General features: G+C 40.9%; 1 protein-coding gene across 37 annotated transcripts in view; it reads left to right on the plus strand.

Annotated features, from left to right (window-relative positions):
• The window catches only part of NRXN3 (neurexin 3), a 1582316-nt gene that overhangs the window by 1379636 nt on the left and 190221 nt on the right, over window positions 1–12459 (plus strand). The gene's annotated exons all lie outside the window — the stretch shown is intronic.

Raw genomic sequence — 12459 nt, forward strand, 5'->3', positions numbered from 1 at the left:
TAACTGGTAGGTAGTTGACTAGAAAACTTCTATTACTTGTCTTTGATGTCTGCAACATTGATTTGGAGAAATAAAGGTATTGTTTAAAAAATACAACTATGTTGTAAACATCCTCAATTCAGCAAGTCTAGTGCAAACTGAAAATGGATGGTAGTTGTAGTAAAGCCAACTCAGAGGTAGCCCTAAAATACTATGATGAGGAGACGGGCTCCCAATGGGCAGAGCTTGAACATTACACTGACCACGAATCAGACACTGAGGAGTGTAGAAGAAGGCCAGAAAATGAAAATAAGTTTCTCTAGAAGTCTTAGGTAGGTAGGTAGGTAGGTAGGTAGGTAGATATCTTAGATAGTTCAAGCGTTAAAATGATTTTGAATGGGAACTAAGTGGCTAAAGAAACTGATAATGGGATCGTAGTGTTCACTTTTAGGACTTTAGTTTGAATCTCTCCCAATAAAGAAGCTGGGTAGATTGAAGGCCTTGGAAATGGATCACTGAACCTCTCACTTCCAGGTCAACAGAGCCACATAGGTGTGTTGGCAATTATCCTGAAGACTATTCAGTAGTCTGTGTGAAGTAAATTAATGACCATGGTCTTCTGAGACATGATCATGGTCCACATTTTCAAAAGCACTCTCCCAAAGCAAAATCATAGCAAATTTAAAAGCAGTAAATAAACCACAGATGGAGATATTGTGCTCTGTCCTAAAGTGTTGCCTACTGATGGGGCGCCTGGGTGGCTCAGTCAGTTAAGCGGCCGACTTCGGCTCAGGTCACGATCTCACGGTCCGTGAGTTCGAGCCCCGCGTCGGGCTCTGTGCTGACAGCTCAGAGCCTGGAGCCTGTTTCAGATTCTGTGTCTCCCTCTCTCTCTGCCCCTCCCCTGTTCATGCTCTGTCTCTCTCTGTCTCAAAAATAAATAAACGTTAAAAAAAAAAATTTAAAGTGTTGCCTATGAAAAATGCAAAGATGCTTTTGCCATTGTGTCAGGCACTCAGCTAAACATTTATTGAGTCCCCCATATTGAGGAAGACATAGAAAATAAAAATGAATTTTCTACCTTGACAGTGCACATTATCTGTTTGGGGAAAGAATCATTCTATTAAATGTTGAAAAGAATCAATGCAAACAATTTATCTTAATGTTGAATAGATACTGGAGAAGTTGTGGGATAATTGGAAGGTAGACCTAGTTAATCAAAGATAGCTCTGGGAGGGCATACATGTAGAATTTCATTCAGCTCTATACATCTATGCACACTGGTTACGAAAGCTGGACTCCTGGGCAGAGAAAAGTCCCTTCTCTGTATGGGAAAGGGTACCCCATACAATTTTGGGCTAAACCAGGCCTAGAGGAGCTGTCCTGTCTTTGAATCATTACTGGATTAATGATCCCTAATGACCAACCAGTTCCATTGCCTAGAGGTCATGTTGACTCTAAAATCTTCCTCATGTTTAATTTATTCTGAAATACACAGTTTGCTCTGAGTCTGGTCTATGATAGGCTGTATTAGAACTTGGCTATAGATGCTGTTTGATGGATACAAAGGGACCTGGATTCTCCTGAGCTATCACCACTTAATAAGCAAAAGAGAGGGTCAGAGAAACCAGCTTTTGCTCTTTTCTTTTTTTAATGTGTATTTATTTTTGAGAGAAAGCATGAGCAAGGGAGGGCTGGAGAGAGGGGCGGGGTGGCACATAGAGGATCCAAAGCAGGCTCTGCGCTGACTGTAGCGAGGCCAATGAGGGGCTCGAACTCACAAACTGAGATCATGACCTGAGCTGAAGCAGCAAGCCCAATGCAGGGCTCGAACTCACGAACTCTGAGATATGACCTAAGCCAAAGTTGGATGCTCAATTGACTGAGCTACCCAGGTGCCCCAAGAAACCAGCTTTTGGATATGTTAAGTTTTAAGGTCTCATTCAAACACATGCACACACTTACATGGGCATAAGTAGACACACAACTCTATTTCTCTAGCACTGTCTTCCTTAACCATTTGGATAAAATCATGTGACATCTTTATGTAAATGAATAAATTTGTAATGCATCCATAAAGAAGAGAGAGAAAGAATGCTTGTGCCCTTTAAATGCGATAATATAAACACTTCTTTATATTGTGTATTGATTTATTGTGAACTCAGTGGGTAATTTGTGTATCTAAAGCTGTGGCTGCTGGCTCCCAGATGGCTCCCAATGCCTGCCATACGATAGGGGAGTGATGACTCCCTAGTTTCTTAGGGGTATGTTCCCCATTTGGCTGTAACGTAACTCAATTTACAGTTTGGTAGGAATACTAAATTCAAGTAAATTAAAATAAAGAGTTCTGTTTCCTAATTATTCTATCAGAAGAGCATGCAGCTTTGAAAAGAACTCTCAGTTGTTGATATGTTGGACACTTTTCCAAAGCCATGAGTCAGCTCCCTGTGGCATGCTTTCAAGTCTCCTGTTTGGGTCACCTTTACCAGTCTCACCCAGGGCCCAGGAAAAGTGTCTTCTTTATATACTTCTGCTTCTTTGTCCGGATTACTTCCCCTGCAGTGGCTTTGACGCTGGCATGGAAGCCAGGAGGCCCGCTTTCTCCTGATGTGTTGTAGCTGTTTAAATCTCATTTTTTTTTTCTTCCCTCTGTTGCTTTCATTAAGGTGGTTGGGGATAGGTCAGAATCAACGTTTTGAATTAGAAATGCTGATATGATCCCAGAAGGAATGTTACAGTGGTGATAGTTGACAAAGAGGAGGACTGTAAAGTATCACCTGGATGAAATACCTAGCTGCAACACTATCTCCAGGACACACACACACCATCGTCCCTGTGTGCAGACAAGCGCTGCTGATATATTAGAGTGTGCTTGCCATTTTGTTTACGATAACCAGGAAAGGAAAAATGAGCCCCTATTTCAGTGTGTTCATCCATAGATGATGACACGGTAGATTCTCCTTGCAGGTAGACCAAGAGAGTTCAGTTAATCACCATTTATCATTCAAGGGACTCAAGTCTCTTGCAGATGCATTGGAGCCCTTGGAGACGGAGACATACTCATTGGGTAGCAATGCTTTTCTCTTCTCCCATTCCAACTAATGTAATAAACTGAAGTCCCGGCATCAGAGTGATGTGTGCTGGCTTTCAGAATCCCAGTACTTTAGCATGTACATGATCACTCCACAGAACTAGATAAATTTTCAGAAAGAAATGTCATATCATTATAATTTTAATAACTTTACAACTTCGCTCCATCTCTTCCATTACCAGACTATTTCTAGCTACCATCATCTTTTGCCAGAAGCCTCTAATTTATTTCTCTGTATCCTTGGCTGCCTACCTTCAAACAGTGCTCTGTTGAATTGATTTTAGTATCTAAACCACCCTTAATGGATCCGAGATAGATTAGTTCATACATACATCGGGTGAATTTTTTATGTAGTCTTATTAGAAATCTGTTCTATATTCCAGGTAATAGTTGAATGAACAGGTACAGGCTCCCCATTTGACGCTCCCACTGATATTTATGTTATTCTGACCATGTAAATATAAACTATAGATCAAAAACTGAAAACAAAACAGAACAAAAAACATGGCTACCCTTAAATTGTGCAAGCTTTGATAATAGGGGTCAACAAACTTTTCCTGTAAAGGGCCAGGGACTAAATATTTTACGCTTCTGGGCCACAGATCTCTGTTGCAACTATTCAACCCTGCTGTTGTAGTGCAAAAACAGCCACAGACATTTTGTAAGTGAATGAACACAGCTATCTGCCAATACAACTTTGTTTACATAAACAGGCAACAGCCAGACCTGTCCCACTATTTGTTGATCTCTCTTTCAGCCCAATCTGTCTCCTGTAACTTTTGCATGCCCATTCTCCAAAGGCATCATTAAAACATGCAATAATCTGTATTGTATTTTCTGATAATCCAGAATATGAAATCTCTCAGTTCTGAAACATGCATACATTTTTCCCCCATCTAGAAAATGGGGTAGGATTTAGAGTAGGAACTCATCAACGCAAGTGACTGAGGATGCCTTACTTATTGAACCAGAAATTTTTGTTGATGTTTACTATTCACATAGGTCCATTCGCCTTGAAGCTATAATGTTAACTCAGTCTGTCACTTAAAAGACAAATAAATAATAAAACACTTTGGAGAATCACAAAAGGTTTCCTTACAGCCACAGAGTAGGTCTTGAAAGGTTACTACTGGCTTCTTATTTGTCTCTTTTCTGTAGAGGAGCTGCTGCTCATCGTTGGGCTGGAATATCTAGTTTGGGGAGAGGAGTTTCTCCTTGGCAGTCCACTCAAAAATGATCATCCATCTTTGTGGAAACTGACTAAAATTACCTAGTCTGGAATGAAGAGTCAAGGGACGAAATTGGAATTGGAACTTTCAGCTAATGTTGTTGTGCTGGGAGATATACTGGGACACTTTGTTAGGGGCTAGTTAAAAGAGAAGGTGGTTACCAAGACCAGACAGGGAAAATAACACAGGGCATGTATTCCGGACCTGCCACTCTGTGGTCATGTGAGCTTGCAGTTCCAATTTTACACTTGTAAAATGGACATTTGAGTACAACAAGGAGTAGGGAGAGAGTCCAAGTATTCAAAGATGCTCAAAGCTCACCCTGTGCTTTGAGGGCTAAATCACGATTTTGGACGAAATATGTGAGAATTCTCATGTGTGTACACACAAGCATGCACTTATATACACGTGCAGTGTGTGTGTGTGTGTGTGTGTGTGTGTGAGAGAGAGAGAGAGAGAGAGAGAGAGAGAGAGAGAGAGAGAGAAAGCATTGTGTGTATGTATATATGCATATATACCTCAAAGAAGGAGCACTGTGAGGAATAAAGTAGACCTATATATAAAAATGTTTGTAGAATAGTTTCTGTGATGCCACACATGCTTTATAGATAGATGTTTCTTGTGTGAAGTTTTGTCCTCCCTAGTGCAGTTTCTCAATGGTGACACTTTGATATTAGAGGCCAGATAATTCTTTCTTGGGTATTGTTGGATATTTATTAGCATTCCTGGCCTATATCCACTAGATGCTAGTCGCACCTCCCATTCCCAGATGTGACCACCAAAAATGTCTTCAGACATTGCCCAATGTCCCTGGGCACAAAATCTGTTGAATCCACTGGCCTAGTGGAACCAAGACATAAGAAAGTGGTTCCCAGACTTCAGCAAGTATCTGAATTACCTGGAGAGCTTGTGATAATACACATTGCTTGGCCCCACTTCAGGGTTTCTGATTCAGAGGATCTGGCGTTAGATCCAAGAATTTGTATTTCTTTTTTTTTTTTTAACTTTTTTTAACATTCATTTATTTTTGAGACAGAGAGAGACAGAGCATGAACGGGGGAGGGTCAGAGAGAGGGAGACACAGAATCTGAAACAGGCTCCAGGCTCTGAGCTGTCAGCACAGAGCCTGACGCAGGGCTTGAACTCACTGACCGCGAGATCATGACCCGAGCCGAAGTCGGCCGCTCAACCGACTGAGCCACCCAGGCGCCCCAAGAATTTGTATTTCTAACAAGTTCCCAGGTGATGCTGATGCTTGCTGGTCCCAGGATCACACTTTGTAAGTATATAAGTAAGATGTAAGATGTTCTAGGTGATTTGAAATGTGGTTTTTTTTTCTTTATTTTGAGGATTATAGGTTGTTACTGTGAGCACAAAACCTAGGATCTCTTTATTAAAGCCATTGGGGGGCACCTGGGTGACTCAGTCGGTTGAGCGTCCGATTTCAGCTTATTAGGTCATGATCTCTCGGTTCGTGAGTTCGAGCCCCTCGTCAGGCTCTGTGCTGAGAGCTCAGAGCTCAGAGCCTGGAGCCTGCTTCGGATTCTGTGTCTACCTCTGTCTCTGCCCCTCCCCTGCTCATGCTCTCTCTCTCTCAAAAATGAATAAACTTAAAAAAAAAATTAAAGCCTTTGGGTAGTTCTTCACATCTGCGGTAGAGATTTGGGGGGTAAGGCAAGGCACTTATAGGAGATATTCAGCCTGTACTGGGTTGTAGTCATCACTGCCCTGCCAGCTGTTGCCTGAATCCTGTCAGAAGACTGTTTCTGGTCCAGGTGCAGCACTGGGGCTTCTACTGAAATGAACTTTAATTTTTTGCTTTGTGGTCAGACTTAACTACCAAACAAGGTAGGATGACATTAGGTCTGTGGATTAGAAGTGAGCATTCAGAGTAGATTTGAAGGACATGGTGACTCAGGATGCCATTTGCAACCAGTGACGTTAGAGCTGTGGCTCTGACTTGCATCTTATTTACTTGCACTGGCTGTCTTGTCCTTCCTTGACTGCCCCCATTCAGGTCAGAGTTCCTGTTGTCCTGAGCTGTCATCCGTGCTTGCTCTTATTTTTTTTTTTTTTTTCCTCTCTTTGCTTGGAGTTAGAGATGGAGCTGTCTTGAGCTATTTATCAGTCTTATCTCTCTTGGCCCTCTGTTAGTAATTCAGTCTGTGGATCTAATCCACTTTAATTGATTGACCTAGCACAACCAGACATCAGTTGCAACAACAGTAGAAGCACAGCTGCAGGTGGAAAGGTGGATGCAGTTTTGCTGGGTGGGTGCAAAGGTCATTGAGACCCGTGCAGATTTAGGAAAATAGGATTTGTTTCCAAGCCATGTAACATAAATTTTCTAGGAACAGTCAGTACAGATTGTGGAGTTGATGATCTTGAGTGGGAAACAGACATTTTAAATAGAGTGGTATCCTGTAGGGTGTGTGCAAAAGCCTCTAACTCATTCATCATCTGTCATACTATTTCTCTGTCACCCAGTTATCCCCACCATCTTCACTCCCCACCATTGACCTCATTTTTATACCATCCTTTGAAGAACACTTGAGAATTTGACAATATTTTATTCATTTCTCTTAAATTCCATTTAACACAGGTGTTATTGTTGTGTCTTGTATTGTTGTTCTCATTTCTTTTGTACAGAGAGTTGAATGACCCGCTCAAGATGACCTGGACAACAAGATGTGGAGCCTGAATGGGCTCAGGTCTTCTGATTCTAAATACAAAGTATTCTGAAAACCAGAGCAGACTTTTTTCTTCTCCCTTCCCCTTACTGTCACAGCCACCTCACCCAAGTACCTCAAGGCAAGGGGACTGGGATGATAGTGAAAGTCCAAACCATCTCCAAGCTCCACAGCTGGAGTCTTGTCAGCTTGGGTAATTCCTGATGGGCTTAGACTTCTTGAGGGAGAGACCTGGTCTCTTACTTCTCTTGAATCCTTCAATAGTACATGGCTCTGCACACAGGAAGTACACACTCCCTACTTATTAGCTGACAATTCTCTTGGGTCTAGAACCTGGACACTGTAACATTGAAAGAATGGCCTGATGATCTTCACTGGAAGATAGTGATTAGCTATGAAAAGAGTCCATACTGTGTTCTCCTAAACACAAGGGTGTTTTATCCTAGAGAACTTCAGTAAAATTCTCCCTCAGCCAAAATTATCTGATGAGTCAAAACCATACCTTATCTTTTTGTTTTTTATTGATCGCTTATATAAAGCACAGTGAGACTATATGTTTTGATTAAGATTTATTGCAAAAAAATGTGAATATGGATGACCAACTCTTTTCATTATCATATACTATTCAAACCTATTTAGCCTCCCAAGTTATAAAAACTTATCAGCACAATTTTTTTTTCTACCAAAGCCACACATTCTACTTCATTATTCATTCATTCACTTATCCATTAACTTAACATTTACCGAGCACCTGTTAGTGTCCCTATATTTGCAATACCCGTAGTTAGGTTAGGTATACGGGTTAGATAGGTTAAGCAAACATAAAGTTATGATATGTAATGTATACACTGTCTTAATATATAAATAACTCAATTGCAACGTGTAATACATGTGCCTGAAACATAACATGGTAGAAAATACATGGGTTTTAAAGTCAGACCTGAATTCAAATCTTAAGTGTATCTCCTACTGGTTGTGTAAATCCCCTATTCACTGAATCGTCATCTTTTTCACCTAAAAAATCTGGAGGGTAATTGTGAGAATTCAAAAATTATTCTATTAAAAACTACTTGCCAAGCACCTACTCTGTTCTTTGAAGTAGTTTGGATGATCCTACAGTAACAAGCAGATTCAATATTTGGTGGCATAAAGCAGTCAAGCTTTGTTTCTCGTTTTCCATGTCCATTGCAAGTTGGCTTGTTGCCATCCTCACTCAATGGCACAGGCTGAAAAAGAGGCCATGGCCAGGAATTTGCCGGATGCAGTGGTTGAGAACCATGGGAGAGCTCTGGTGGGTCTCACACCAGCAGTTTAATGGGTGGCTTGGAAGTGACACCTAATTTATTAGTCAACACTGGTCTCTTGGCCCTCCATATCCCAAGGGGAACTAGAAATTCTCTCTTACTATGAGCCCATAATCTGAGAAACTAGAAGAATGTAATAAACACTGCCACTGATTTATTTATAGTGACCCAGACTTTGGAATGGGTGTGCCAGACCTGACCTGGCAGTGTCTGGCCCCAAGAAGGATCACATACCTGTTGTTCTTCCTGTATTATTGCCTAGCCCTGAACTCACAGATTCTGTAGGAAGCCTAGAAGTCAAGATATTCAGAACTTCCTTTGCACATCTGTTGGGCATACATTTGAGAGTTCCAGTTCTGTTTCTGTCAGCTGCAATTTTCTAAAATAGTGATGGTGCATTCTGCCTTCCCTGGGGGCACTCTGGAATGAATGAAGAGACTGCCTTCAGGGAGGTCTTTATTCCTGAGGATTTGTCTTGCCCCTGTGCATCTCAGTTTCTAAAATATGACCTTGGTGTTGGTAGTATCTTATGGGTCACCTTCACAGCAATAACTATAATGTGGCTGATGGAAGGTTAGAAAGCTGGAGCCAGACTAATTTGAGGAACCAGGTGGGCTCGTAAACAGTCATTATTGATGAAGAATGACTTACTGGCTATTTAAAGACAGCTGTTTTCTTGTGCTGTTCAGTCTTGGTTTTGTGTTTTTTTTCTTTAATACTTTTTTTTATTGCACTTGAGGATTCTTTGGTAATGTCTTTTGATTTACCACTTGTCTGTGTTTTTAATATCAAGGAAAAACATACATTGAACTGATTGCCTTTGGTAGCAACTTTAGTGGTGATGGGCGTGGAGTTATTAAAATTTATAGTCATGCTGTTTTGTAGCTACACTTTGCTTGTCTTGAAAGGGCTCATAAAAGGCACCAAGGAATGTGAAGAGAGAGCAACTACCAAATTGTGACAGGAAAACAATGGTACAAATTTTATTTTTTTGTTGTTCTGTTTGCTAAAATTTACATTTATTTTGATAATATTTCTGATGACACTCTTGCCAAACTAGCCAGTCCTTAGCTCATGCCACCACTTTCAACTATACTAATGAGGGGAAAGAAAGGGACAAGATGACTGACATTTATTGAAGTCTCAAAGTATGCACAGCCACGTGCTAGCATTTCCCACATGTGTGTTCTCCTAAAATCCTCACAAAAAGCTTCAAAGGTAGCAATTCGCTGTTCCCTTCCTCCACAGATCCCTTTAGAGCAGGGAAATTAGAAGTTAAATAACCTGCCCAAGGTCATATAGCTTTCAGAACCAGAGAGAGGTATTATTTGAACCATGCTATGCTAAAACCATGTTTATCCTATTGAACCAGTTAATTTCTCTGGTGCTCACAGGGTGTTGCATGTGGTCAAATGTTTAGATTTTTTTCCTTCTCATGATCTCATTTATCCCTTATATTTGAATGATATTTTCCTTCTTATAAAGTGGTATATTAATGATTATAATCATATCATTTTAGCCTTATAACGGTCCTAGGAAGCCTGGAAAACTGGTTTCCTGTCCCCGTAATACATTATTAAGAAACGGGTTCAGAAAAATTAAGTAACTTGCCCAAAGGTCAGTCAGGGCTTTTTCCAAAGCCAATGATTTTATCCCTCAAATGTTCTCTGGACACATGAGCCAGCAGAGTTTATCTTCATGGCAGCTGAGCGTGATGGATTCAACCATCGGCAACTGTATGGGCACTTGCCACAAGACTTATAATGAACTGAGACAAAGCAGTTAGCCACAGATTATAAAGCCACTGTGGTCCCATGACAAATGACAAGGAGGTTGCAGTAATGAAATCTTATTACTGCAAGTAAAGAGACCACATCTGAGGTCTAGCACAGCCACATTTACCACCGTGGGGAAACACAATGAAACATCTGGGTATAAGGGTCTCCATTGACATTGGCAGTAGAGCTAGCAGGATTAAGACGATCTCTCCAAAGCAGTGATTGCAGTGGCAAATGTGTGGCGCCTCAGATAAGGACCAAATATTTATTCTGGCAGAGATTAAATCTTTTCTTCCCCTGAATCTATTATGGATCTTGCAGAAAATCTGCCCAAGAATATATCTCGCTGATCAGCCAACTCACTCAGCCAGAACTGTACTTTGCCACTGTTGTTGCTGAAAAGCAGCAGAATGCTGGTTTAAAGGTCTCCTCTCTCTGCCTAAAACTGTTCTCCATCCGTGATTAATTAGTGACTCAGAGGTGAATTGAATCACCAGCAGTCCTTTCCATGTATCCAGGATTTATATAGTGGTTTCTCATTGAAGAACCGTGGTGCAATAAACAGCCCACATTTGTGGGGTGGGCAGAGGAGTAATGGTGTCTGCAGTCATGGTTTCTTCACTCCTCCAGTTCTCTCATTCTGCTAAACAGGTTATGACTGAGGTTACTATAGCCCTGCTTATTTAGGTATAAGGATGAGTAGGTTCTAACACACACAAACCCCCTTAGAAATGAAGGCCAACACTTTAAGGGAATGCAGAAAAATCATATTATCTTTTCAGAATTCCTAGAGAATTAAGGAGAAAGAATAAAGTGGATCATAACATTATTAATTATGGGCATGGAAGATGCAAAAAGAAAACTTTATCATCAGTTTCATTTATCCATTGTAATGCTAGGTACTTTATTTAGTACTGGAGATGTAGAAGTAGAAAAAAAAACCCAGAGAACATAGTGTCACAATAAACAGGGATTTGTGAACTCATGAGTGCATTTAGTCCCCATTTGAGGAGGCACCGTTTCTCAGAGTACAGAACATGGGAATTGCAGACATCATTTTACATTGCAAGCTGTGCTATCAGGGCACAAAAGAAATAATGATGTCCGCCCTGTATCACAGCATCCCTGCATGCTGAAAGCAGCCTTTCTTAGCTTAGGCCCCTTCTTTCTAAAATCAAGACTCCTGGAGGGCACCTGGGTGGCTCAGTCGGTTAAGTGTCTGACTTCAACTCAGGTCATCATCTCACAGTTGGTGATTTTGAGCCCCGCATCAGGCTCTGTACTGACACCACAGAGCATGGAGGCTGCCTCAAATTCTGTGTCTCCCTCTCTTTCTGCCCCTCCCTTCCTCTCAAAAATAAATAAACATTTAAAAAAGTTTATTTTAAAAAAGACTTCTGGGTACCTGTTGATTCTTTTATCAGGAATAAGATGTGTTCAAATACTAAAGGAAAATTGGCAAGATGAAGAAAGCCTGTCTTTTGAAAAAATAAGTGAAGTGTACCAAACTATATGGAAACCAGTGCCTAAAATCTCAGCAGAAGTCTTAATTTATTGACTTTAAGTATACCAAGTGCTTAATAAATACTGTATTTATGTAATGAATTAATGAATGAACCCAATTACCAAATCTGAGATTCTGTGAAATCTTTCCTACATCTTGTTTATGTGGATTCTGGACTTCCCCCCCCCCCCCATATCTTTTTCTCATCCTTTGTCCCCTCCTTCTCTTCTTCCTGATCCTCCTCCTCCCCTCTCCTCTTCCACCTCCTCCTTTTTATTCTCCTTTTAATTCTTGAATAAGGAAATAGAGAATAATGAAGACTATGTGAACAAGTACAATACAATATGTGAACAAATACGATGGGCAGGGTTACCACTAAATTTTATTATCCTTGAATGTCCAACCTATTGCTTAGCTAGTAGGTCAGACAACTAGAGAAGTGGAAAAAGGTGTCTCCCTCTCTCCTTGCCCATCCGTCCTGACATCCCACATGCTACGATACCCTTCTACAAGGTTGAAATATGTGATCAGTAGGGTTACTTCCATTTTGTGTCTCATTGTGAATTCCAATCCCAACCCTTAGTTATAATAAATTACTGGAGGAGAAGAAAGAGCAGGAGTTTTATTCGCATTGTTTATGTTTGCCTCCTCCACCTTCACCATAATCCTCACGTTCATTGCCATAGTGTCACTCACAACATTCATTGTGTTCCCCTCCACCAGAAGTCTTTTTGGGGGGCCATTGAGGTTCTCTTCTGCTATGTAGCATAAAACTATAACACTGAAGATGACACCCTTCTTTGGATGAACCTTAGGATTAGGGTTGCAAGTGTGGAAAGAGTGGCAGTCGCCTGACCCTGAAAAGTCAAGCTCAGTTTCACTGG

Source organism: Neofelis nebulosa, chromosome 7 (genome assembly GCF_028018385.1).
Source record: "Neofelis nebulosa isolate mNeoNeb1 chromosome 7, mNeoNeb1.pri, whole genome shotgun sequence".
Taxonomy (NCBI): Eukaryota; Metazoa; Chordata; class Mammalia; order Carnivora; family Felidae; genus Neofelis; species Neofelis nebulosa.